This window comes from Corvus kubaryi, unplaced genomic scaffold (assembly GCF_017639235.1).
Source record: "Corvus kubaryi isolate FWS band 111438036 unplaced genomic scaffold, C.kubaryi_AGA036_p1.0 137, whole genome shotgun sequence".
NCBI classification, from domain to species: Eukaryota; Metazoa; Chordata; class Aves; order Passeriformes; family Corvidae; genus Corvus; species Corvus kubaryi.
This window is the reverse complement of record NW_024580671.1, coordinates 15,505,974-15,520,290: the sequence shown is the minus strand read 5'-3', so window position 1 is coordinate 15,520,290 and position 14,317 is coordinate 15,505,974.

Below are 14,317 nucleotides of genomic sequence, written 5' to 3'. Positions count from 1 at the left end.
TGACATATTTCTGTTTTATGAGTTCTTGCATTTATTGAAGAAGGAAATTTTTGAAGGAAGTTATCTAAGTCACACTGAAGATGGGTGTTCAGTTCCCTTAGGTTCTATGGGATATTCTACCAGAAACAAAGTTATTTTTATTGAATCATTCTGACTTTATATAACAAAAGTAAGATAATACAAAAATTCTCACTGATGATAGCTGCTGCTACCACTATTATTATTATTATTATTATTATTGTTATTATCTTTCTATCATTTATCAGTTCTCCTAATTATTCTTAAAAAGTAATGAAAATTCATGTACTGAAAAAGACCTGTCATGACATAGATTACAATCGGTGAAGCAGGGGAATGAGCTGTTTATCAATGCAGCTAAAAATCCAGGGAAAAAGCCCAAAGATTCTGTTTGTTAAAAAACAATTCTTGCGTTTCATTTTAGAGCAAAACAAATGAAACTGTGTGGCTGAACTGTCAGACTTTAATTGCTCCAAAAGCCTAATGACAAACAGGGAGAAGTGCCAGAAATTCACATGATTTATTAGCTTCCCACACTTCAGTTTCAAGCAAATGTACAATCCCAGAGGGATTCTCATCCACTTCCTGACAGGCCCTCAGCATTGAATTAATACAGAAGGTAAAAGAAAAGTTAATGTAGAATATCAGAGTTGATTAATGGAAGTCATGTCAGCTGTCAGTCCTCTGCAAACTAGTTAGGCAAAATGCTCAAGAAAACTCAGTGCTGCATATGAAGGTTTCCAGAATCTTTAAAGAAGATCATAAAAATAACAGTAGATGACTATTAAAAATAAAATAATTTTTTTTTTTTTTGCTTCAGTGTTTAATACGTATTTATTTGGCCAACTGATTTTTGCCTAGAAACTAAGATGTTAGTTCTAAAAATTCATTGTAGGGATTTCTGTTTGAGTTTTCTAATCTCTGGAGAAACTTTTTATTTCAAGACCTTTGATTGTTTTATAATGGAGTTCTGAAACACTGATGAAGTAATAAAGCCCAACCAATCCTAGGTAAAAATAATCTCATCCACAATACAAGAATTTATGTCATTAGGTTGAACTAATTCATTCAACCATGTGCCAGGACTACTGAAGACTGAAGTATTTTATCTTTAAGCATGTCCCAAAATCAAACTCTGTAACAACTGACATGCTTTTGGCCTTGAATCATGTTCAACGTGGACATAGCATGCCAAGGGAAATCCACGTAAATGCTTCATATAGGACAACCTGGAACATCACGTTAAACATTCTGACTGTTCCCACACCCAGGCACTACAGCTGATGCTGGTTTTTTATTATCTATCTTGTCTGCCCTATAAAGCATCGATAAACTCTTTTCAGCATTGAACTTTCTAGTCACAATACGGGGCTCTCATGAACATTATTCTGTCAGAAATAGTGGACTCAGTTCAGCCCCTTCATCCTGCGAACAGTTGGAACTATTGCACTGGTACCAAGTAAGTCTATAAAGTGCCATCTCTTCTACTGCCGAACAAGGTCAGCTTACGGTATTTTCTCATGTCCATGTGGAAGTGTCAGAAGTCAGAGTTCACTGCAGCTCTGAACTGAGCAAAACCAATGTCTACCCCATCCATATTGCTTTTACTTTTTTCATGTATATTCTGCATATAATTCCACATGGGACCTTTACTGCACTATTAGAGATCAAAAGCCAAGGCCAGTGTATCCATGCATCTTTACCCTTATTCTTGCCATGTGAGAAAGAGTTGAAGTTCATAGACATCTTGAGCTAGTGAGGCAGATGGGCACAGGCCAATAGCTTCATTCTGAAAATGCTTCTTGATCTGCTTGCTAATTGCTCTTCCTGGAACAGGGTCAGTTCAGCCCTTCAATAGGTGAATCCATAACTTCCCCAGGGTCTTGCACCCCCATAGAATATAACCAACTTTATCAGCCCATTTCCCATCCTTTCTCATGAATCCCATCCCAGCTGAGTCAATGTGGTGGGCGTATGTGAAATCAGAAATAGCTGCACTTAGAGACAGGGAGGGACCCCAGCTTGTCCTGAAGTTTCAATGCAGACATGCTTGACAGCCTGGTTCTCTCACAGCATTCCAGGTCCCATTTCTGCTTAAGCTTCCCTAGAGTTCGCACTTCGCTAGAGTCCACACACCTTTGGAAAAACTATTAACACAAAGAGTGGACTTCAGTGTATCAGGGGCAGATACTCTTGTAGCTGGTTCCATCACACCTTTTCTCCAACCCCAGATCCCTTGTTTGTCTATTTACTCCTTCTTCAAGAAATCACAAACCCAGCTCCATCAGTTCCAGGACAGGTCAAGCTCCCAGTCACTGGAGATGCTACACTAGAGCAAAAAAGAAGTTTTTGTTCTGGGATTATCAAGCGAATTTCTCCCACAGAAGCAAGCTGACAATGGTTTGACACTCCAGGAGGATGGGCTTTGGGGACACAGCCCTTCTGCCTGTACACATTTCAGTCCATAGAGAGAGTCCAGGTATGACAGATTAGGTGTCTACTGTGTTTTGCATGCATATGTCTGAGAAACAGCCAGAGAGGCCTCAAGAGTCCTTTGAGGGCCTTTTCTTTGATTGTGGTCTCTACAAATGAGAGAAGGAAAATTCTAGACTGTAACTATTGGGACAAATTGCCAGAATGAAATGTGTGGCGTCTGATATTCTCAGAATATAACAGATTCAAACTCATCTACCCAAATAAAATTAAGCATCAACACCCATTCTGATGCTCCATTCAGACACTACAGTGCCAAGCTGATGGGGGCAGATGTTTCCCAGAGTGTTTTACTTTGCCTTGCAGAGGAAGAGAGAGGTGCTGTATGAGCGGTGGGGAAATGTGGTCATTCATATTTTACAGTGTCAGATCTTTAAACCCTCTTCCTCTCCTCTATTTATCCTCCCATGGCAGTTCCCTGGAAAAAGAAGAGCTGAGAGATTACTGCCACTCATTTGGGACAGTGGATGAGAGCAGGCACAGCTTGATGTTTAGAAGCAGTCAAAGGGCCTCAGAACTCTTGGCATGACCAAGGCATCCCATGGGCCCTGATATGTGCATGTAACCAGAGCACTCTGAGGGCACCTACAGTTCTCAGAGATCAAGTGATCTAAGAGGTGCCAAAAACCTCTTCAGGAGCCTAGGTCTACGATAAATTTAAACTTAATCCCCACAATCACTGTTTCTATTTCCTCACATATTTGTGACGACTAATGCCTAATTCTAGCCAAAACGTGCTGTAAATAAAAACTGCCTAGCATGCTCAGAAATGCATCAGCTTGAAGTAATTAGCCCAAACAGCAGAGCAGTTATTAGTTGCAGTTCCATCTGCTGATGGATCATTGCTTATTAATACTAAGTATAAATATGCCTTGGACTTACAGGCAGGTCCTCTCACTGTGGTTGTCATATTTTGCCAGCGCCACCTGACCTCTTTATGGCTCTTCTTGACTACTCTTTGGGGAAAAAAGACAGATAAATACAGCATGGCAGTGAGGGGCTACAGCCTGCTCCTATTTCACTTGACATTGATTGACACTGAGCTTCCTGAAGAATTGATCCGTGCTCAGAAGAGACTCCTGCATATCCTGTCTGCAAAGGTAGGCAGGCACAAAGATCCCCTGTCTGTCTCCAGGCATCCTGATGAAATGCCATAATGTTAAACCACAAGGCCCAAACTTCCGCCCTGCAGCTCTCAATGAGCAAACGCAGTCCAATGGCTCCTTTTGCACAGGGTGGTTCCTACCCCAGTTACAGCCCATAAGTCCTGCCCATTGCTGGCAAAGGCTGCATGATGACAGAAATAAAACTGACATATGCATGTGCCTGGATTCTGATATCCATGAGCAAACCCAAAGTATTACCCTAAATATCCCACCAGACTTGTTCTTGCACGTCCAGGCATGTTATAGTCTTCAGCCAGCACATCAGATGCTCTCAGGGTAATTATGCCAGGGAAACTAAGCAAGGACTTCACAGCAGAATGGACTCATCCACACAATCTATAAAGGATTAGGTAGTTGCCAACGGATGAACATTTTTCACAGAATAATCATCCTCTCTCTAATCATCAGCTCTGTATCTTAGGGAAAACCCACAAAATACCTGCAAAAAATGAGCATAAGAGCTAAAAATCTTAATTCTACTGGAAACAAAAAACATAGGCTCAGAAGAGCTAGATAATATGATCTGTCCCCCCAGTAATGCAATCAGCAGCCTGATAATTTTCTGTCTTTCAAAGATGTAAATATCACCTTTCTCCTTTTTCGTTTTCTCTCCAAAATGGTCTACCTGCTACACAAACTAACTGAACTCCAAATGTGTTCTAAAATTGTGCTTGATTTTGAAATCTTCTGCTTTTCTTTCAGACATGAAGTGTGCCCAGATGTTCATTTAATTTTTTCAAATGAGCAAAGAAATTGGCCTCTACTAGAAAGCACCACAGTGAGGGCTTATTGACTTCCATCATTTTAAAGCTACTGCAGGATTAAAACAGGATTCATAGACTTTTTCTTGAACAAAATCAAGAGAAGGGGCATTTGCTGTCAAAACTGTTTTCTGAAGCCATAATGCCCAGCTGCAAATGAATTCCACAGGGATTTAATTCCTTCCAGGCTGGATTACTTGTAATTATTTCACCTAATATTGATTTGAGATTAGGCTGTTATCTTGAAGCAATCTGTCAAATAATTCAGTACCTATTTTTTAATTCCCTGTTGCACTAGTGGAAAATTTTCCGTCCTGACCATTTTATGGAAAAGTTGGTGCTTTTTTAAAAAATTAAATACAGTCTTTAAAAAAAAAAAAAGTGAGGATGTGACTGCTGTACAAGTTGTGTACTGGGGTAATTTTGAGATATCTGTACAAGCCAGTGAAATTATATAAATTCCTTTTAATCAGCTGACCTAAAAATAAAAAGCATGTTACAAACTGTGGATGTATGAATCTCAGTCAATACTAAAAGCTGGAGAGTGCCTAATGATCTGTAGGAGAACAAGGCTTGAGGGGATATGTTAACTAACACAACATCAGCCATGACTTTGCAGTCAGGGCTGACAGAAACAAGTCTGTGCTTGGTGACCAGACGACCCTGCTGCCTGCAGCTGGCTTGTCTTCAGCTGCCTTTCCAGGCTGCCTGTGTGTAAGGTTACGCCAGGAAGATGAAGGCTTGCACAGCCAACACTGCACTGCTTGCTTTCCTCATGGTGAGCAGGGAGATGCACGTACCCAGCAGCCCCAGAGCCTGCAAGCCCCTGTTTCTGACACTCTCCTCAGCTTAATAGGCACTTCATTTCATCCTTGATGTGATAGCAAGACACCTCAAGCAGAGTTTTAATTTTCTCTTCTGCCTGCTGGCCACTTATGACATTTAGCCCTCCAATACCTCTTAATGCAGCCAGCTAGATCAGAAAACATCACCAAACAAAATGTTTGTTTTCATGCACAATGTTTAAAACATATTTTTATCCATATTTTTAAGTTTGCACCAAAAAAACCCCCAGTGAGATTGCAGGTCTTTGAAACCAAATGAAGGCATAGAATATGAGCAGTGTGACAGATGATAGAGGTCTGAAATACATTCAGCTGCTCTGAATTTTGCTAAGCCTTGGTTCTGGCAAAGCTGTTGAGTTGGACAGGACAGCCTGGAAAGCAGGAAATGAAACAGAATTTCAGTTCATTTTATTTCATCATCTGCAGCAGATGTTCAGGTGTTCTGATGCAGAGATTCAAGAAAAGATGTTTAAAAGATGTTTATCATAAAAGCTAATCACAGAAGCCTACTATTTTCAATGGCAGCTAAATGTAGTAAAAGTGCATCTAAATTACAAGAATCAAAAGATCCAAAGGAACAGAGTAACTAAATCATTCTCTCGTGATTGCTGACACATGGCTGCCACCCCTGCATTTTAATTGCTGACACATGGCTGCCACCCCTGCATTTTAATTCAAGTTCTCTCAGTCTCATTTAACTCCTTTATCCTAGTCACTAGCAGAGGGGAGCATATTTCTTTCTGAAACGATTTGCTCACTTTAAACAACAAAACAATGTGTAAAGAAAAACAAAAAGGGTAAGATTTTTGGACAAACCTTTACTTAACAGAAATTACAGTATTATGATATTAGTGGAAATAGGAGCAGTTTGACTCCAGAGATTATAATATTCATTGTATTCTAATGCAGCCACCAAAACATGACAAACATATCTATTATCCACAGTGCTATGATTCTTAAAATTATGTGTAATGCATGTGTAAATTGGTTCCATGGTAAATAAAATCAGTGTTTGTACATTTTTTTAAATAATCCTATTAAAGGGTCTTTTCGTACTTTACATTGAGAAAATCTAGCTCTGAAAAACAGCTCAATTTATTGACCTAAAGCAAACCAGAGATGTCATATTTTGATTTTCTTTTTCCTACTACAGCATGATTTTCAGCAAATTCTGCTACCTGATATACCTGGAGCAAGTGAATGCCACTGAGAGTTCAGCATATTCAGGGGGAACGGAGTGTCAGTCAAAACAGCCTACACAGACCTCAAAGGAGGATTCTGACCACAAACAGTAATAACAAAGTTTTGTTGGTTGGTTATTTTAGTTGCTACTTGGTGTTTTATATCAGAGAAGACAGCTTGGGTCATCCAACCTATCCTCTGTACTCTAAACTTCTCCCTACACCATTCTACAGTTAATATCGTTGTGTTAGTAAAAGCTTTGGAAGAAAATACGGAAAAAAGAATGCTGCACATTTTGTAAAACAAATGGAATGCCTACCTGTGTTATAAAAAAAATTTATATATGATTATATATTGTTATTATTGTTATTATATTTAAAATAGAATGAAATTACAATTTGGTAATAGTTAACAATTGCTCTATAATTCAAAATAGATGTGGAAGAGACCCCCAGGGGCTGTCTAGTGCATGTCAAGGCAATGTAACCACATTCAGTGTTTCTAATTCATGTTTGCAGAGGAAGTTTGCAGCATCCAATATCCTCTTAGTACCACTGATTAACAAGGCTAATTAGAGGTATTTTACCCTGATGTGCATCCAGAAACACCCTTCCTACCACTGAAAAACCACCACAACTTTCTTCATACTAACATGCACGGACACCACTCATTCCTTTTTTCCTTTGCACATCTGGGGAGTGTTACCATGTTGCCATCTCTTCGCCTTCTCCCCTCTTCCCTCACAGGCCACATTTTGTGTTCTTATTGCCCTGTCCTAGCCTTATTACATTTATCCACATCAAGTCATACGTTTGGTATTTCTTCAGACGATGTATTCTTTTGCCAGTTATTCTTAATTCCAAATACTGTCCACCCTCGTTCTTCCAACAACTTCCATTTTACCATCCCCAGATGAAATAAATATACTCTTTCATAACTTCCTTGATGCAAGGAGTGACTGTCACTGAAAAATGTATTTAGAACATAATTTGAAATATTTTCTCATTTTGACCAGGAACTTCTGGATGCGTTTTGTGAGAATTGTTCCCCAGCCCCTTTTTTCATGTCACAGTAATCTCATCAAGGTAGTTTTGCCTAGGGTTTTTTAGGAGAACAAAATATGACAGAGAACAAACCAGTTTACAACAGTCAGTTGGGTTTTTTCTCTATCTGAAAAGCCTGCTATTCTTCATAGAAAGAAATTTAGTTGATATGACTTGTTTTTCCAAATCTATTCTGGCTATTATTTGTCATACAGCTATTTTCCAAGCTTTTTGATTATTTCTTCTGTGACCATTATAGACATCAGAGCTGAGCTGACTGGTCTCTAATTTCCTCTCTTTTTTTTTACTATGTCTAAGGACAGGTAATACATTTGCCCTTTCTGGAATGCCATAGTTTCTGAATAAGTTTACAGAATAATAGTTAATGGCACTGACATTTTTTCTGTTTGTTCTGGAAGAACTCTTGAAGAAGTTTCAAGGCCATTCAGTGTGTACACACTAAACTATTCAAATATTCAAACATATTCTTTCACCAATCTGTTTTTCCGGACTTTCTGTCACTGGTGCCAATGGTATTAACCTCCTGAACAATGCACACTCAACGTGATGGCCAGTACAGGGCTGAATATCAATTTTTTTCCATCTTTTTAGTATGATCTACAATAACTGTTGGGGGGGGGGCGTTAATTATTTCCTAGTCTGCTCCTTACTATCAGTGTACATATAAAATGTACTCCTGTTACAGTTTATACCCCTTGCTTGAGTCTCAGTTCTTGCATTCCTGGTGCCGTGCACATAGACCTTCTCATCCTCAATACCAGACTGTCAGTTCAACATTTTGTTCAGACCTGGCAGGTATTCATGTTTTGTGAAGTTTTTTCTTATCCTTTCTTTGTGCAGGTATTGCACACATTTCTTTCTTTTCTGAGGCTGCTAACTCTCTTGAAATCTTTTTCCTTGACCTTCCTTTTGCAGAAAGATTATGACCTGGCTTTCTAAAGTCTGTCTATTGTCTTTATTTTTATATCCTTTCTCCTTATTTTCCAACGAATCTTGCCTTTCATCTTTAAATTTCCGTTTCATTTTTGTCTGTTATTCATAATTGAGAATAACGAATTTTAATTACTTTCTTTCAAGTTCAGTGCAGTGTCAAGAAATTGCTTTCAGCATACTAAAAAAGCTTTTCAAATGGTTTGGTTAAAACTACAGCTCAGCAGACTGGTAGTTGCTGATTCTCCTACAGCATTTGATCTCATTGCATTTCCTCGGGGTCAGCCAGGAATGCCTCTTTAGTTGCTGTTTGGCAGTGCTCCCTGTGCCCAGAATAGCCTCTCTGCTGATAGCACCTGATAGCATTGCAAGAATATGCCCAGTACGAGTAGTTCCTGTGTCTGAAAAGAAGGAAAAAAGATGCCCTGAGTTTTCCAGCCTAGGAGCATGTGCTCTACCATCTCAAAGATATGCAATTCAAAATAAATTGGGGCTCTCACCCTTCCTGGAAGGCTTTCCTGCCTAGCAGAGCAGAAGCAACCTGCATATCCAGTCTCCTTCATCAAGAGATACGCAACTCTTACTGTTTGAAGAAAATTTAGTTTTAGAAAAAACAGGACCAGCTGCTTTACCTCTTTAAAATTATCATCACAGTTGACCCTTGCAAAGACTGTTGTCTCATTCTCTCCTCTTTTCATTGTTAGCAGAGACTTTCACTGGTGTTTGTTTATGTCTCTGTCTTCTCTGTCTATATAATCTTAATTATAAAGCAATATATTTTCCTCCTTTTATCAACCCAAACTCCTTGATCCAGCTCTACCCTGGTATATCAATATTGCAGTCATGTGAGTTATTCCCTAAAGCCTCTGCTATGCCAATCAGGTAATAATTTTAATATGTGCTGAGATGTCTATGCCTGCTCTTCCTAGAGACATGACATTCAGCATGTATATCAATAAAGTTTTCTGTTTAGTTTTTCAGTCTTTTAGCTTCTCCATTTTTATTAAATTTTTGCATTGCCCTTGCCTGGATATCATTGTACACTATGTAGTCATTGGCCTGTTCTAGCCCTCTAAATGTCCCTGAATGAGAAAACTACACTGTAAATTCACCCAAAAAATTACATTTAAAATTGAAGGTGGCAGTTAGGATACATTTTAAATATTTGTCAGCCCAACAGGCTTTTTATTACTTATTATAAGGACTGGAACAGAGTCACAGAAAAACCAGAGAATTTTGCTTATGCAAAATGAGTGGCTGCATGTCTGCCTTAACACAGCAATGATTCAGAGTGTTAAATTCAGTTTCCTGAACAGAAAGCCACACTGTTTAGGGGGAGAGAGAGGGGATGATGTTCATGGTGTTTCTTCTCAGGTTTTTATAGTTCTTACTGACTTTCACAGTGCTAAATCAGTTTAAACCAGTTCACATTCTCTTCCTCGGTCACTATTGCCTTCTTTGTATCCAATTTCCAAGCAGTCAGACATAAGCACCTCAAGTGCCTGCAATCTCTTTAGTGTCCACTAGTGACTGAATAAAATATGGTGTAGCAGGACAAGACCCTGATGTAATTCCAATTAACTTCTTTTTGTTTAACTTTTGACAAGCAATGGTTCCTGATAAAGCATCCTCTCTGCACATTTTCTTGTAGATTTTAGCGGTAAGATTTTCACTTGAAGTAAACCAGTATTATACCAAGGAAAATTCTGTAAGTAGTAGTTACAAATAAAACACAGCAACTAAATGTACAAAATACCTGGGGACAGATTCTGCTATCACTCCTCTTCAGTGAGGCTGGATCAGTACACAAAAAATCCCCAAGATTTACAGCCTTATGACATGTAACAAGAAAACAGACTTATGTTAAATTGAAAAAGCTAAACAAAATGCTGAAGGGTTTGATATTTCTGAAACGGTATCCAAAATGTTACTGAAGGAACTGGAGTTGTAGGGGTGCTACTAAGAGAAGTGCAAGTCAGTAGTAATGTATTACATAGGCTGCATTGCCTATTCTTACTACACAAAAAATACTCATTCAAGCTACTTTTTCTTGCATGTCCTTCACACTGATTCCAAACATATCTTCTGAGGTCTCCTGTGATTCAACCTAACACCCTTATACTGCTCTTCTAATTATTTGTCTTAAGACATGGTGCAAATTATAATAACCCAGATTTTCATACAGCAAAATAATCTTAGTTGATTCTCCACAGGGTTTATTTATTCAGTTTATTTATTCAGCCTTATTTCCTAGGTCTTTAAATACAGTAGACAGTAACCTCTTTTTCCACTTCCCTTCCACTGAAAAAATAAGGTATTTTTTTCAACAAGAGACACTAAGATCAGTGCTGATTACAGAAAAATCCTTTTAAAGAATGCTTATTATTTATTCAATTTTCAGATTCAGTATAGACACATAAGGTATTCAAATTGTGCTAGCTAATACTGATCAGTCACTTTTAGAAGACTCTCTAATCTGTACAGTTATTAAGTATAATGGGATTTATTTCAATGAAGTCTAGCACTAGGAATGAAAGTAAATCCTATTACATCTAAAGAGATGGGTTGCATTTCCCTGTTTAGTTTTTAATCCTCCTTTGTCAGGAACAACACATTTTCATTTGAGAGTGTTTGAGGGTTCTTTTCCTTGATGATCAATTTTACCATTTGAAAGCAAGGTGAAGGTTGAACATCTCCCTTTGAAGTCAGCAAACAGGATTCCCATGAAGTTCAACAAAGCGAAGTGCAAAGTCCTTTACCTGGGAAGAAAAAAACCCAGGCAACATTACAGGCTGTAGACCAACCAGCTGAAAAGCAGCTTTACAGAAAAGCACCCTGAAGCCCTGGCAGGCACAAAGTTCAACATCAGCCAGCACCATACCCTTGCAGCAAAAAAAAGGCCAACAGCATCTGAGGCTGCGTTAGAAGAAGCATTGCCAGCAGCCTGAAGGCAGTGATCCTTCCCGTTATTGAGAATTGGTGAGACACACCTGGAGTTCTGGATCCAATTCTGGGCTCCCCAGTGCAAGACAAACATGGATGTACTGCAATGAGTCCAGCAAAGGGCCAAGGAGATGATAAAGGATTTGCAGCAGCTGACACATATGAGAGGCTGACAGAGCTGGGACTGTTTATCCTGGAGAAGGCTCAGGGAGATCCTTTCCATGTGTGTAAATACCTGATGGGGGCAGCAAAGAAGATGGAGCCCAGGACCTCCACCCTGGTGCCCAGCAACAGGATGAGAGGCAATGGACACAAAGGGAAATAGAGGAAAATCTATATAAATATAGAAAAAACTTCCACTGTGAGCATGCCTAGAGAGGTGGTGCACCCTCCCTTGTTGGTTCTACTCAAAACCCAACCAAAACATGCTCCTGAGAAACCTGCCCTAACTGCCCCTGAACTGAGCAGGTTGTTGGATCTCCAAGAGATGTCTTCCTCCAATCTCAGTGATTCTATGACCATGTGAAATCATCTATTAATTGACAGAAGATCTAACACCAATCTAATAGAATCTCATCATCCTATACAACTAGTTTCAAACACAGGAAGGCAATCAGATTCTGTCTCTTTACCTAAAGAATATATTAGGCTGTTTTTTCAACAGTTTACCCTGACCAAAGACAGGTTCATTTTTATTAGAACTCTGCTGTATTGATGCTTCTTTTTTCTATTATAGTTTCTGCGCATGGGAAAAAAGAAAAAAACAAAAGAGAAAATAAAAGTAAAAGAAAGAAAAACAAGAGAGAAGATAAAAAGAAGAGAGGAAGGAGGGAAAGGAGAAGAGAGAGAGAAAGAAAGAGAAAGAGAAAGAAAGGGAAAGAGAGAGAAAGAGTGAAAGAAAGAGAGAGAGAGAAAGAGAGAGAGGGAGAAAGAGAGAAAGAGAGAAAGAAAGAGAGAAAGAAAGAAAAGAAAGAAAGAAAAGAAAGAAAAGAAAGAAAAGAAAGAAAAGAAAGAAAAGAAAGAAAAGAAAGAAAAGAAAGAAAAGAAAGAAAGAAAGAAAAAGAAAGAAGGAAAAAGATAGATAGATAGATAGATAGATCGATCAACTTGGGCCACAAATCAGTGTTTGATTTTTACAAAGAGGCATCACGAATGTTGTTCAATGAAATGAAAAGCAACATGAAAAAAAAAAAGAAAAAACTAAATCCCAAGATGTTTCAAAGTTCTATTCATGCTCACCAGTGGCAATTTTTCTTTTTAATGTTGGATCACTTATTCAACCACCAGAGAGCTAATGAACAAAAATGCTGTCTCCTGCAAGGGTGGGAAAATGACTTCTTCTTGGTGTCCTTTCAAAGGCAGGAAATTCAAAACCTGACTTCAATAGAAAGTGACACTTAATTAGGTAGCTTGTGTTCTTAGACACCAAAGAGAATAAAAGGTAATGTGAGACATACAGCTGAAAGTGAATCATGATGGAATTCAGGTTTTTTAACACACCAGGAGGGGTGCAGGTCTTCAGCAGTGAATGAAATTTGCGCTTTCCAGTTTCACAGTCTTCTGTGGTTGCCTGTTGCGGTGGCCTGTTAACGCCGTGATTCTGTATGTTCCACTTGGTCCCTCCCTAGCCTTGGCCACTCCCTTGGTTTCTCCCTATTTGTTCCTGTACCCCAACCCCGCCCAGGGACCGCCCTTGGGTCCCTGACAAAACCATCCCGTCCCCGGACCACGCTGTCTCTCTACCTCTGAACATCGTGGGGACGAAATGTGATTAAAGCCATCTCAAACCCTCATGAGAGACCCTTCTCTACCTCCTTTACCACCACTGCATTGTAACGCTGCTGGCTGCCGGAGCCAGATCGCGGGGCTGTCCCAAATGGACTCCGGGATGCGATCAATCGCACGGCCCTAGGAAACCCTCGCTGAGCTCTCAGGGAGCAGCAGCCTGCTAGGTAGAGTCCAGCGGTTACAGCAGTCTTGTTCAAATAAAGTCTTCTGTCTTAATTCTTACTTTTAGGCAAATGTGTCTGGGAAACCCACTTGACAGTTACAGATAGGTAAAAAAGACCAAATACATAAAAAATCTACAGCTATGCAACCACATCCCCCACAGTCTAGTTTTGAAAGGATAGAGATGGGAGCAGTTGTCTTACTGCAGATGATGTTCAATGTGGTGTATACCATTAATCTACTGATGTATATTTCACAGACTGACAATTCTAAGTCAGACAAGACACCTAAAATAAAAATAAAAATTGCCATAACTTCAAAATAAGGACAATTGTATATTTCCTGACAACAGCATGTCCACAGCATCAATGCCTTCTAATTACAGACCATATTTTACAGATGTAATGATATCAGTGAGGTTATATCCTCCTATTCATCAGATTTTGATCTGTGTAATTTTTGTTTCAGTGCTTGGAGTGTAGGTGTTGACTCATGTAGGATTCAATCGCTATGATTTCAAACGTTGTTCTTAACAGTAGTTTTTAGACTGTTGTCAAAAGTAGTCTCTATTCATGGTGTGCATATTATCACATAAAATAGCTTGCCTTTGTCTAAGTTTATAATACAACATATAATATGGCCTTTATATGGGCATCTTGAAACCTTCAAAAATTTTCCCTATGTAAATATTAAATTAGTCAAAACATTGTTCCAAGATTATAGTTAATATCTGGTATGGTTTCTCAGATAATTTTTTGAGAAGAAATTAATGGAAAATATCAATACATACATGAATAATTGATACAAATGACTTGAGAAGTAACTCATTTTGCAAAGAAATCATGCGACTGTTCGAGTGGAAATTGGTAATTGTATGCAGTACCACAGAATCAGGAGAAAAAAATGGGCTTTAGTTCCGCTAGCAATACAGAGACAAAATATTACTTACTTGCTTCTTGATGCCA